Source organism: Pteronotus mesoamericanus, unplaced genomic scaffold (genome assembly GCF_021234165.1).
Source record: "Pteronotus mesoamericanus isolate MK-2021 breed Mesoamerican mustached bat unplaced genomic scaffold, CSHL_Meso_final scaffold_54, whole genome shotgun sequence".
Taxonomy (NCBI): Eukaryota; Metazoa; Chordata; class Mammalia; order Chiroptera; family Mormoopidae; genus Pteronotus; species Pteronotus mesoamericanus.
Genome location: NW_026555321.1, coordinates 60,937,012 through 60,950,670, shown reverse-complemented (window position 1 = coordinate 60,950,670; position 13,659 = coordinate 60,937,012).

The window sequence follows — 13,659 nt, the reverse complement described above, 5'->3', positions numbered from 1 at the left end:
TTATTTCACTTAGCATAATATTCTCCAGTTCCATCCATGTAGTTGCAAAAGGTAGGAATTCCTTCTTTCTTTTTTAAATGAGGATTGATTTTCTTTAAATGTTTTAAATGTCAAAAGTCCATTATAATATATTAAAAATTTTAAATGCATTATAAAGTTTCAGCGATTAAAACAATATGAAACCAGCACAGAAATAATCAAGTAGATCAATGAAATACAATGAGCATTCTAGAAACAAGTGTATATATCTGTCTAATAATGTAATACATGATTAAATTGATATTTCAAATCAATGAGGTGAATAAGGTTTATCCAACATATGAGGTGCATGGACCACTATGACTTGAAATAAAACAAATATAGAGCCCTATTTCTCACAATATATAAAAATATTCAGGTGAGTTAAAAACCAATATGTAGAATCTAAGGAGTTTTAGGAGAAAATACAAACTAATATTTCCTTACCCTGAAGTAACATACTGAAACCCAGAAGCTATAAAGTAAAATATTGACAATATGACTGTATTAAACATTTAGATTATATAGTAATATACATATAAAAAAGTTAAAGGACAAATAATAGAATGGGAAAGTATTTGCAACACATCTGACAAAGGGTTAATAGTTTTTGATTTTATAGGGAGTAAATTCTATAAACATTTAATCAAAAAATGGATAAAAAATACCAAGAAGTCATTTAAAGCTTTTTAAAAATAGTACAAATAGGCAAGAAATTTACAAAAAAAATGGTTTAGTTCCAACAAATAATAAAGGAACAATTAAAATAACACATCATTGTCACAATCAGTTAAAAGGTATTAAAAAGTATTGGTAATATCAAGTATTGGTGACTGTGAAAGGAACTGGGTACTCATAGACTCTTTTTCTTCATCTTCTTAAAGGAGCCCTTTAGCATATCTTGCAGTGGTGGTTTGGTGGAGGTATATTCTTTTAGTCTTCTTTTTTCTGGAAAACTCCTTATTTTTCCTTCCATTTTAATGCAGAGCCTTGCTGGGTAGAGTAGTCTTGGTTGCAGGTCTTTACTTCTTATTACTTGGAATATTTCATGCCATTCCTTTCTGGCTTGCAGTGTTTCTGTTGAGAAGTCAGCTGCTAAATGTATCAGGGCTCCTTTGTATGTTACTAGTTTCTCCCTTGCTGCCTCCGGGATTCTCTCTTTGTTTTTGATATTTGCTATTTTAATTATGATGTGTCTTTGAGTGTACCTCATTGGATTCCTCTTGAATGGGGCCCTCTGTGCTTCCTGGATTTGTGTGTCTTTTTCTCTCCTCCAATTAGAGAAATTTTCTATCATTACTTTTTCAAAGAGGTTCTCTATCCCTTGCTCCTCTTCTCCTTCTGGTATCCCTATTATATGGATATTATTACATTTCAGCTTGTCCTGCATTTCCCTAATTGAATCTTCATTCTTTTTCATCTTTTTTTCATTTTCTTGCTCTTTCTGGGAACTTTTTTCTACCGTGTACTCCAGCTCGCTGATTCTTTCCTCAGCTTCATCTAGCCTGCTTTTGATTGCTTCTAAGGTGTTTTACAATTCAGAAATTGTATTCTTCATTTCCTCTTGTGTCTTATTGATGGTTTCTATGTCCTTTATCATGCTGATATAGTTTGCAGTAAGTTCCTCATAGTTTCCCTGTAGTTTTTGATAATTGTCTCCGAGTTCACTGAGCTCACTGAGCTTCCTTAGAACTGTTGTTTTCAACCCAATATTTGATTGTTTACTTGCCTCTATTTCCTTTAGTTCTCTTCATGGCGATTCCTCCTTTCCCTTCAATTGGGGGTTGTTTCTTTGTTTTCCCATTATTTGTGAAACTCTTCTCTTTTGCTTCTGTCTCTTAAATTGATCTGTCTTGATTTCCTGACTTTGTGGTGTGGACTTCTATGGTGCCAGACCACTGTTTTTTTCTTTCTGGTTCTGCCTCTGATGATGCCAGATGTTGACCCTGTCTGACTTTAGGCAGTCTGTTTGAGACTTCCAGGAATCTACTGTCTGTGGCTGTCTCAGTCAAGCTGTTATTGTAATTATTCTGCACTCCGAAGGCTGGCTTAGACACCATAGGGCAGGGCAGAGTCCCTTCTGGGGATTCTCCCCTCTCATCTGATGCCACTCAGGGGAGTGTACTGCCTGAGCCAGATGGCTGCTGCCATATGGGGGAGAAGTCAGCCCTGGGATCCTGCCAGCTACTCTCTCCATTATCTTCCCAAAGCCTCCATCTCCAATCTCTCTTCAAATGTCTCTAGACCACTTTGCATTCCCTTCAGCCAGGGATCTACTCTCTGAGGCTTTCACTCTCCACTCAACAGTCAGGCTTTAGCACTACCAGGCCAGGGAAGAGTCCCTCCTTGGGCCAGGGCTATTGTGTCCTCTCATGCTGTTGCTGCTCAGGGGATCGATCTGCCTGAGCAAATTGGCTGATGCCATATGGGGAATGAGTGAGCAGCAGGATCCCACCAGCTACTCTCAGTTCTCTCCCCAAAGCCTCCTTCCCCAGTCTCTCCTCAGGTGTCTCTATCCCACTCTTGCTGGAGCCCAGGGTAAGTGGCTACAAATAAAATTTTTTGTGTTAACCCTTTAAATGGCTCTTTGCATCTCCAGCTGCCTGTTTCTTACAGAGAGCAACCTTGCTGCTTTTCACAGCTGGCTTTTATCTGTGTACTTTTTTTGGGTTCTGGTGTTGTAGGCTGGAGATCCCCACTTATGGTTTAGACCCGACTCTTCTCAGAGGGATCAAAGTGGCCATTTCAATATCCTTCAGGTGTTGTTGCCCATGGGTGCCCCATCTGCCTTCTCAAGTCTCTCCCACACTTCTTATCAGTTAGGTTGTGCTAAAGCTGATTCTCTGTTGTCCGAGGTAATATGGCTCCTCTCACCATTGTTCAATTGTTTGTTCCAGGTGATTTCTCCACAATTTAGTCATAATTCCAGATTGTTCCTGGGGGGAGGTCAGTGTGACTTCCTCTCACTCCTCCACCATCTTAACTCTCCTTTACCCCTATTTTAGTCATATGCTGAATTTAAACACAAGAAATCCATCCATTCATTACCTCATTTTAAGTCTCATGATCTTCCCTTTTCTTAACTTTTTCAATTCTTTTTTTAAGAGTTCAGCAATAGTCTCACCAGAATCCATGACCTTCCACTACATTTAACTTGGCAATTCCTAACTGTGGTTCAAACAAGTGCTCTGCTTGCATTATCTGGATAAAATTACATAACCTGGAAAAAATGATAGTTTCCAACCTCAAATAAACCCTCAACTTCTACTTGATAGTCTTTTCACTAATTCTAGTTGGTTGAATTTTCCCTTTTCCTAAGCAGTTAGTCAATCCAGCCATTTCCTTTCACTCAGCCAAGCAAAACTAAATAAACAACACACTCTGTTCCCATAAAAATATGAACACATGAGACATACTGAAACCTACAAACAGCTCACAGTTCCTGGCACCTTTCTGTATAGTCTCAGAGAAAAAAATATGCTCTAGCTCAAGCTATATTAATCCTCTCCACTGTCATTGCCTAGAAACCTTTTTTTCCTCTAAAAGTTTCTACCTCAGTCCTTTTTGCTTTTCTCACCCTCACCACTTGTTACTCTCAATCATCCACAAATATGTTCTGATATTCCCAGTTCAAAGGAAAATACTAATGTTTAAAATTATCCTTTAAATAGAGGGGGAGTGAAAAAACATGAAAAACCCTACACCCTACAGGTGAACAAGTTCAGCATCAATGGTCATAACTCATGTTGATAGTATATAACCGTGATATGTTATAATTAAAACAATACCTTACCACTGTGATCTATCGTCCCCAAATCCATATAACCTCAGCCTAATCATGAGAAACTATACTTCTTAAAACTATAAGTTCATCTAAAATAAGGATAGTCAGAGAATTTGTCTTAGTCAAGAGAAGGATAAAGAGAAATGATAGCTAAATATACTGTTATCCTGGATGGGATCCTGGAAAAGAGAAAAGATATTAGGTAAAAACTAAGGAAATCTGAGTAAATAAGAGAGTTCATTTGATAAAAGTATATCAGTACTGGTTCAATAAGTGTAACAACTTACCATAATAATGTAGGATATTAATAATAGATTAAGTCGTGTGTACGGGGTATATGAGAATTCTCTGTACTATCTGCTTGGTTTTTTTAATCTAAAGCTGTTCTAAAATATTAGTCTATTAATAAAATTAAAACTAAAAGGTAAACCAAGAGTTAGGCAGGTGGAGATGAAATGTTCACCTGTATTAATAATAAAGATCATATTCACATTAGCAATTGCAGCTTAAGTATGTGATCATAATACATCTCCTGATTCTAAACTCTAGAATACTGAACAAAATTAAGGTTACAAAGGAAAGACCTAGGCTTCCCTACACTGAGGTAGTTCTGTAAAACTCTCACAATGGGAGGACAGAGGTGGATCAGCTAGAACTGCTTGCCCTGTCTGAGCAGCTGGCTCTCCAGAGTTAGGAGAGTGGGAAGGGGTCTAATTCACACATGCTAGGCTGCTCTCAAAGATTCTGTTAGGATTAATTAGGAGAGGATGGATGGAGGGGGGTTAGCAACAGACTTGGGTTATAGCTAATCGAAGTCTCTTGACACAAAAACAAGAGACAAAGTGGGATTTCCTTCTAAGAGAGAGGAGACAAATTTTAGAAAAAGATTCATAATACATCCTAGCTACAAACTGTATATATAAAACTCAATGGAGAAGATATAGGTGCAATTGCTTAAAGGCTTGACAGCTGACCCACAACAAGTCAACAAAATGAAAATTACCATCAATACAGTGTTAACTTTGGAATATAAAGAATAGGATCAACACAATAATAAATTTTGCAAAATTGGCATTTGAGTGGAAAGTTTGATTCTTCCTCATTACTCCTGATTAAACTTTTAGAAGCTATGAGTTGGCTTGACGGAAGCGAACTGCTCTCACTTACCAGTGTAAATTTATCGACAGATCTCTTAATTTAATTATATATTTTTTTATTGTTCAAATACATTTGTCTCCATTTTCCTGCCACCACTTTCCCCTGCCCCACCCACCCCCACCTCTCACCCTCATCCTTCCCTACTTTGGCTTTGTCCATGGGTCCTTTATACGTGTTCCTTTATTTGACCCTTCCCCTTTTTTTCCCCCATTACCCCTTTTCCTCTCATTTCTATTGGTATCGTTTTTATTTCACTGTCGCTGGTTATATTTTCATTGTTTGTTTTGTTGATTAGGTTCCACTTATACATGAGATCATATGATATTTGTCTTTCACCCCTTGGCTTATTTCACTATAAGGAGGACATAAACAGGACCCAGAGACATATGAAAGGATAATCATCATCATGAGCCATCATAAAAATGCAAATTAAAACCACAATGAGATACCACTTCACACTGGTCAGAATATTCATCATAAACAAATCAACAAACAAGAAGTGCTGGCAAGGTTGTGGAGAAAAGGGAACCTTGTACACTGTTGATGGGAATGCAGACTCGTGCAACGACTGTGGGAAACAGTTTGGAATTTCCTCAAAAAGGTAAATTCAGTTTTGACCAACAATTCCATTGCTGGGATTATACCCTAAGAATCCCAGAACACCAATTCAAAAGAATCTATGAACCCCAATGTGCATAGAAGCACAATTTTCAATAGCCAAATGCTAGAAGCAACCTAAGTGCCCATGAATAAATGAGTGGATCAAAAAACTATGGTACATTTACACAATGGAATACTATGCAACAGAAAGAAGAAAGAGCTACTACCCTTTGTGACAGCATGGATGGAATTGGAGAGCATTATGATAAGACTTTTTAATTTAGTTCTTTAGGAGAATTGTTTTGTTTCACATTTGAGCAGTGTAGGCTAGCCATATCTTTTCCTAGGCTTTCCTTTGGCTCTTTCATTGTCTTAATGATCTAATCTAAATGACCTTTCATATTCAAGTTATTTTTATTGTTAGGGTGGTAGCAATTGTCTTGACATTTTTCTACATCCTAAACAGAAATTGAAGTGATTTGGCTGACTGTGGCAGAGTTAACAAACTATTTCTTAAATTTGTGTGTTTCAGACAACTTTAACATATAAATTAAAGGAAAAAAAAAACACTAAAAAGAAATAAATGACCTTTCATATGCTTTAGTGCATTTTACATTGCTGACTCATTCTAATTTGCTAATTTTTGAATTTCAGAGTCTATGTCCATAGGGCATGAAAATATTATTCAGTTAAATTTGTTACTTGTTACCATTCTATAGAAAAAAACAAACAAACCCAGAAGCACTGAATATGTACTTTTTTTCCTCCTGAATTTGATGTATTTATGCTAGACTCCCCGGTTTCCTCAGCCAGATTTATTCTTCTTTGCATTTACCCTCCAAAAGCCAAGAACAGTGTCTATATAACTAGCAAATGACTTTTCCCAATGACACAGTGATTTACATTATTCACAGAATTGGTGCTAAAAATACTATTTCCTTTACCATCTCCTTTATCAATTATTGTGATGAAATATTTTCTACAATTATGCCACCAAAGATAAGATAAAGAATATTTAAAATATTGATGTGTCTAATAGACTGTAATTGTTTATTATTCCCAAGGCGTTATATTCTCAGTAAAACTTGATAAATTAAGTGAAGATTTATACTATGTGTCTATACTCTGAAACAACAAATACCTTTAAAGTATTGAACTTAGCAGAATATAATTGGAAAGGCAGACTTCTCCTCTCCAAATACCCAAAAGATGTTCCAGATTTAAATATGATAGGTAACTCTGTCTGATTTCTCAATGTCAATCTTCACATTCCAACTGGAATGATCTTCTGGAAACACAAATCTGAACATCTTCTGATCCCTGTACTCTTACCATATTTAAAAGATTATAATAAATTATTGTTCTTAGGTGAAGCCTAACATACTTACTGTCTCACATGTGTGCCCCATGTGCTCTCTGGGATTGTCACATGTACCTTCTTCAGTTACTAAACACTTGGCACTCCCTGACACAGGGTCTTGACATTTGATGTATTCTCTTCATGGGAAGTTTTTCCTTCACCACCACCATTTATGCAACTTCTATGCAAATCTCTTTCTTCAGATGTAGTTCAAGTTTCAGGGTCATATATGTTATACTTAAATAGCTTTATTACCCCATTACATGTTCTTACATGTAATGTAAGTGAAAGGTGGCCTAAGGGTCAGTAGGAATAGGAAATCAAGATGGAGAGATGAAACAACACATAAATTGTCATGGTGACATAGTTTTGGTAGTGCATGTTGGAGAAGTGGTTAGATTAACACTGTGGTATTCATAGAAAAATAAGGTATAGAATTGAGGACTCAACATTGACTTTGGAAATTTGTTTTGTTTTTAGCCCATTGACCTTATCTTGCACAAAGGGTTCTTTCTGGCCTTGAACTGATGGAAGACATGAAATTTATATATGGTTTACATCATTATAACCTGAAAATATTTCCAAAGGGCAAGGACAAGCTGGCTCTGTATGACCACAGGAAGCTTTTACTGAAGTGACATTGATGCTTAATGCTTGCTAATTTTGTTCCTGATGACCTGTGTTCTTCCCAGGATCTTAGGTCCTCAACAACAAATGTACAGCAATATTCTCTGAGGACCATTGAGCTAGTTCTTGGTTAGCTATAGTGCCTTCTGAATATGTAGTACTAGAAGGACAGACTATTCTGTCACTGACTGATTGGCATGTCATCTCTACACTCAAAATTGAGACCTTGTGAGCGAGAGAGAATCTATTGCTGAGCCCTGCAGATACTGCTCCCATCAAAGAAAAATAAATTCCTTCTGAACCACATGTTCTTCCTTTCCTTAAAGGAAATTCAACTTCATTATAATTTTACAGGACCAATGCTGTATATGTGACCTGTTGTCTCAAACATCATTATGTGGAGTGTGACTGTGATTCATAACTAATCTAATAAAATGGAAAAACCAAGACCATGGAGCCTCTGTAATATTTTTATGCAACTTTGATATTTAGCTCTTTTTTTTTTTTTTTTTTTTTTTTTTTTTGTAGCTAAGCCATTCTCTCAATAGACAGAGTGGGGGTAGATGGAATCATTCCAAGCCCACTTCTCATGATCCTGGCTGAGTGTTAATTACATGGGGTAATTTTGCATGTAGAGTATCTGGCAAGGCATGGGGAGAAAACCTGTGCATGTAGGCTGTATTGTGTATGACAAGGAATGGTGCAGTATGAAGGGAGGGTGACCTGAATTTGTCTTTGACTTCTGGGCTGAAAAAACAAAAATTTTAGCTGGATGATGGCAAATGAGTCATGCTGCCTGAGTTTATTTCTATAAAATCAGGATAATGTCTATCTGACAATGTAATTGTAAAAATGTTAACTATTGAGGTGAAAACTCTTGTGGAAAATTGATGTTGACAATGACAGTCACATTTCTCATATTAAAGCTGGGTGCCAAAAGGCCATCTTATCTGTAGAATAAGAATATTACAAATGTTTCCATTATCCAAAGTAAACAATTTAGAACATTACCACTTTTGTATACTACTATTTTAAAATATATTTTCTACTTGGATTTATATCTTTATAACTGGCAGTGTTAGATATTACTATAAATAAAGTAGTAGTTTTCTTTTTTACCACTAAAGACATTTTCTCTGAATTTTGCAGTCATTTCAATCTCACCAGTCTTCTGACTACATAGGAAAAGCAAGTGATCAATACGGAGTTTCCTGAAGAAAATCAATCAAGAAGAGTAGGGATAGAACCGAGGTGAAGACAGAGAGAGAACAAAATTTAAAATGTAGAGTAAAACACAGAAAAGCAATGGGAACAATGGGGTAAGAAAAGGGGAGAGAAAAGGGCAGCTGAAGGAGGTTTAATAAAGGTGAAACAGGAATAAGAATATTGTACTAAATCAAAAAGTGAATATGAGATGTCTACAGTAAAGAAAAATAATTTTGAGAGGATGGGGGGAGCAAACTAATAAGAGTAAGGAGTAAAGCCCAGGTTGAGTGAGGGGGGAAAATGAAATAAAATTCCTCACTCATGTGATCAGGGTCTTGGGGAAGGTGAAATTGAATAAAACAGGGGGAGAGTATCCTATGGGATTTAAAGTACAAATAGTGAACAAACAAGAGTTCTGTTGGGGAAGTACAGCAATAACCATGGTATTTTGCCCAACTAGCTACTGTTTATAACAAGTGGAAGGGAAAAAAGACTGTTGTAAGACAAGAAAAATAATGTGAACTGACTTAAGAAAGAAGAGTGTTTATGCAAGGTTAGATGGAGGAGAAATAGTGAGAGTAGGGGATAGGAATACGGCATGTGTGAGAGAAAATAAAGTTTACAACAACAGTAATAAAGCTCAGGGAGATAGTGAAATGGATTCAGACCAGGAAAGCGTGCTGTGTGGGATTTGGAATAACAATAAAATGATGAAAATATAAAATCTGAATAAAAAGAATAAAAAATAAAAGACAAAGCATAGTGAGTTATTTGGAATATGAAGTGAAAGAAGAAAAATTAAAATGCAATATGAAAGGGAGCAAAAACATACAAAGAAAAAACAAACAAAAAAACTAAAAAAAAAATAAAAGAAGAAAGAGAAATTATAAAAAATAAACATGCAAGTTCTAATGAAGAGCAAGATGAAATTTGTCTCAGCTGTTGGTGTTCTCCTTCTGACTTCATTCTGGATCTCTCTCTGGTTTTCTCCCAGCTCCAGGTCTTACTGTCTTACTCTTAAAAAAAAAAAAAAGGGCTCTCTGCTGGTTGTTAAGCCTATTCTGCCCAGCTTGTTTTGCAGGTCTTCCAGGCTCCTGCAGGCAATGGGTGTTGGCCTCAATTTTCCCTTTCTTGTGGTTGAACAAAACTCCCTCTGGGCTTCTATAATCATAGGTACTCAGTTTGCAGCCCACTGCCCTCCCTGCACCCTGTGGCCTGCACTCTCTACTCTGTGCAGTTGCTCTGGGCTGGTACAGATAGACCATCTCCCTTTGCACCCTTTTGGTCAATCCTGACCATCTACTGCCACCAGAGCTTGGGTGCTCCTCCAGCAGTATGCATGTGTGCTGCCTCTTTTCCCCCAATGACTTTACTTGTTCAAGTCTCTCCTGGAGCAGGTGTGCAATTTCCCGACCCAGGGAGGAGAAGGATCTGTTAGGCTGCTATCACTGACCCAGCTCTCCTCCAATGTTGTCCTTGTGGCATCTGCAGTTTCTGGTGCCACACGTAGGGACTTTCCCCATCCACCTATAAAACCTCCTTACTGCCCATTTTGAAGCATCCTCTACACACTTTGGCTTCCAAACTTCATATCAGCTAAGATTCTGTTGACCATTCACTTTGTTTTTCAGAAGATCAGCTAAGTGTCCCAGTTGGGAGCAGAAGCAGGTGGGCTAAGCTCCCACCTACTTCACCACCATCTTCTCCCTCAATTTAATTTATTGTGTAATTTGAAATGGGGTAAATATTATCATTCATATAAACCTTAAGTGATTTTTTTCCCTAAAAATCTGAGAAAACACTACTTGATTAAAAAAAGCAATAGTTACATTGTCAGAACTGGTGTAATAATTCAGAAAACAACAGGTACAAATAATCTTGATAAAATGCACTCCTGGAAAGAACCCCAGAGTCAGGGTAGATGGGGTAACTTTTTGAAAACTTTCTTCTAATTAGCTATGTGGTAAAAAAAAGAAAAGCCTGCTATCTCTTTTGTTAGTCATAATATGCATTTCTGTTTTAAAACACCCTGGATGCTTTTACCTACATTATCTAACTTGATCTTTGTAATACCCTGTGAGGTGAGGTAAGGAGGTCAATAGTACCTCAGAGTTTAAGCAAGATTTTGAAACTGGGAAACTGGTAAGTGGCAGAAAGCCCTTTTTTCACTGCTAATCTAGTGGTTTTATTCATGATATTACCAATCCTTTTCTAAAAAATAGATGTCTATTATAATCCCATGGAGAAAAAGGTGAACACAATATTTTCAGTATTTTTATGTGGGGGAACAAAACTGAAAAGTTTGTAGACATGGTGCAATTACATGAGTTTATGAGTGAGTCAGTGTGGGGTACCATCTTGCTATGTGTCAGTCAACACAGGACTCTTTAGTTCTTATCTCTACGGAGATAATAAATCTGTTATTTGAAGGTGCTGAAAATGGCTTAATCTATCTCTGTAATGAAAACTGTATCTGTTTTGTGGTATATTAACATGAGTAAAAGTATATACAACCCAATCTATTTTTCAGTGGTTGTCACTTCCAATTCCTTTTTCTCTCAGAATTGAGGATAACAATTAATGAGTATAATAAATGAAGTTATTGCATCAGTATTTGAGATTAGGACTTCTCTTCCTGGGTTGTTGTAGACCAGCTGTTAATCCTCATTGTGTCCATTACTTCTTATTTCATGACACTTGGCAATGGGACATTGCTTCTTTGTTTCAGCTCCCTAATTTTTCCCTGTAACCTTCAAATGCTCAAAGTCTGATGAAAAAATGACTTCATTAAAAGTTTACTTCCCTGAAAGGTACTGGCCCAAATGCTGGAAATATGCTTTGTGAATTGATTTAGAGATATTTGTTAGATTTAGCAGATATTTGTTAGTCTACTTAGGTGGGCACACCCATTTTTCACCTCTTTAATGCATTTCTCTGAGTATGCTAACCCTACTAACTGCATCTTTTTTTCTCACTTGTGCTGCTCTTCTAAGTCAAAAACTATATAGTTATTAAATATAATAAACAATAAAATATTTAATATTTTACTTTATTTAAGGCTAATCATTTATCCTGGTACCAGGTTATAGGTGTTTAAAGAAAACACAAGACTTGTGGACCAGAAACAAAGAATTTTATTACATACAGTGTCAGAAGTAGCAAGAATATCAACATCTCATGCCAAGTCCACAACACAGTTCCAACAGGGCCATACACATTACAGGAGAGGAACCCTGGGAACCTGAATACTTTATAGCAGGTGGTTAAGCATAATGGGGCTATCTTTGTCCCCAAAAGCTGGAAGAAAACCAGCTCCTTGTCCCAGAGGGAAGCAGAAATTCAGTATTCCAAGGCTGCTCACTATACAAATACTTTGGGAAAACTGTCAAGAATAACAGTTGTCAGTATGTCTGCTCACAACACAAGTACAAATGTAAAGGGCCTGTGTGAAAAACTCATGCCTCCCAATAATATCCACACTTCATTTTATACCATCTTTTATACTACCTTACCTTTTGGTGAATTTTCCTACTTCATCAGCAAGTCTGATTAATATGGGGATAATTTTTGTTTTTTTTTTTTCATGTAACACATTTAATTAAGAATTCTATCAGTAAGACTCTAAGCAACAGAGTGAGGCCATCTTGTGTTTTGCAGCAAGCATGACCCTGAGATCATGAACTCAGCCCACAAACCATCAGGGTTCATCTTAAATATTCAGGTGGCTTTCTCTTTACATTCTCATAGTGGCCTTTTCATTTTCACTGAGACATCACTACAAGTGCAGAAGTACCTATGATCTTTACACTGACTCTGCCTTGGCATGCAAGAATGTCCAGAGCAATTTTCCACCCATAAAAAAATCTTTGAACACTGAGTTGATCTTGATGCAAAAGCCTTTCTGGGCCAAGGTGTTATCACCTCAACTAAAGTCAGAGGCAGGTTTTATACCATGATTTCTAATGGAATGACCCCCTTTACAGGGATGGCTGTCTCCATGCAGATATTTATTAAGTTATGCCTCTGGAAGTCTCCTGAGTAATTATGGGAGCCTTCCTTTGGAGAGACTGCTGTAGTCATCTGAGAGTGGCATTAAGTGACAACACTTAAAAATGTCTTAACATCTCTGGTAAGCTATAAGTCAGATGAAGAAAAGTTAATGACAAGATATACAGCATAGGAGTGTATGTGGTATCATTGGAAAAAGGGGCTTTTATAGTCTGTGAGATTCCAAGTGGTCGTCAGATCAGCAGGGCACCCAGGATGATCTTCACTGTAGTCTCCCAGCGAGCTGAGAACTCTGAGATCCCATTTCAGTTCAAATATTTATGACTAAGCCTTTTGTTGGATGGAACTTCCTGAGGGGAAACCAGTTCACCTCAGTTTGTTCATATCCCCAGACAGGAGGCCTGTGTCTGCTTAGGAATGAGTAAAGAACAGTTCTGGACATGTATTTGGGGAGCTATCTGTGGGTATTGATAGCTGTTTGTACTTGGAATGTACGAGAGCTGAGGCCATGGTCTGCAGTTTCTTGCTGACTTCTATCTATGATTAAGGAAAGCAGTAAAACCATCGTCAGTGTTGTCAGGCAGGAGATGATAGCAGTCAGCTCTTTTAGGGTGCTTGATATGGCAGTTTGTGGGGGCACATCAGAATGTCTTCCTTAATGAGAAATGTTCAGGGTTCTGAAAGACAAAGCTCATTAATGTCCCCTCATTAAATTCATACCTCCTGGAGTCAGAAGTTTCCCCTCCCCAGGTACCAACATGATGTTTTTCTCCTTCTACCTCCTAAATTGGTGGTGTCCCACTCTAGAAGCTATAAATTCACTTTTTTGTCAACCACCTCTTACTAAACCCAGACCTTTTGTCTAGAAGGGTGAGGTGCAAGAAGGACAGAGTTTATA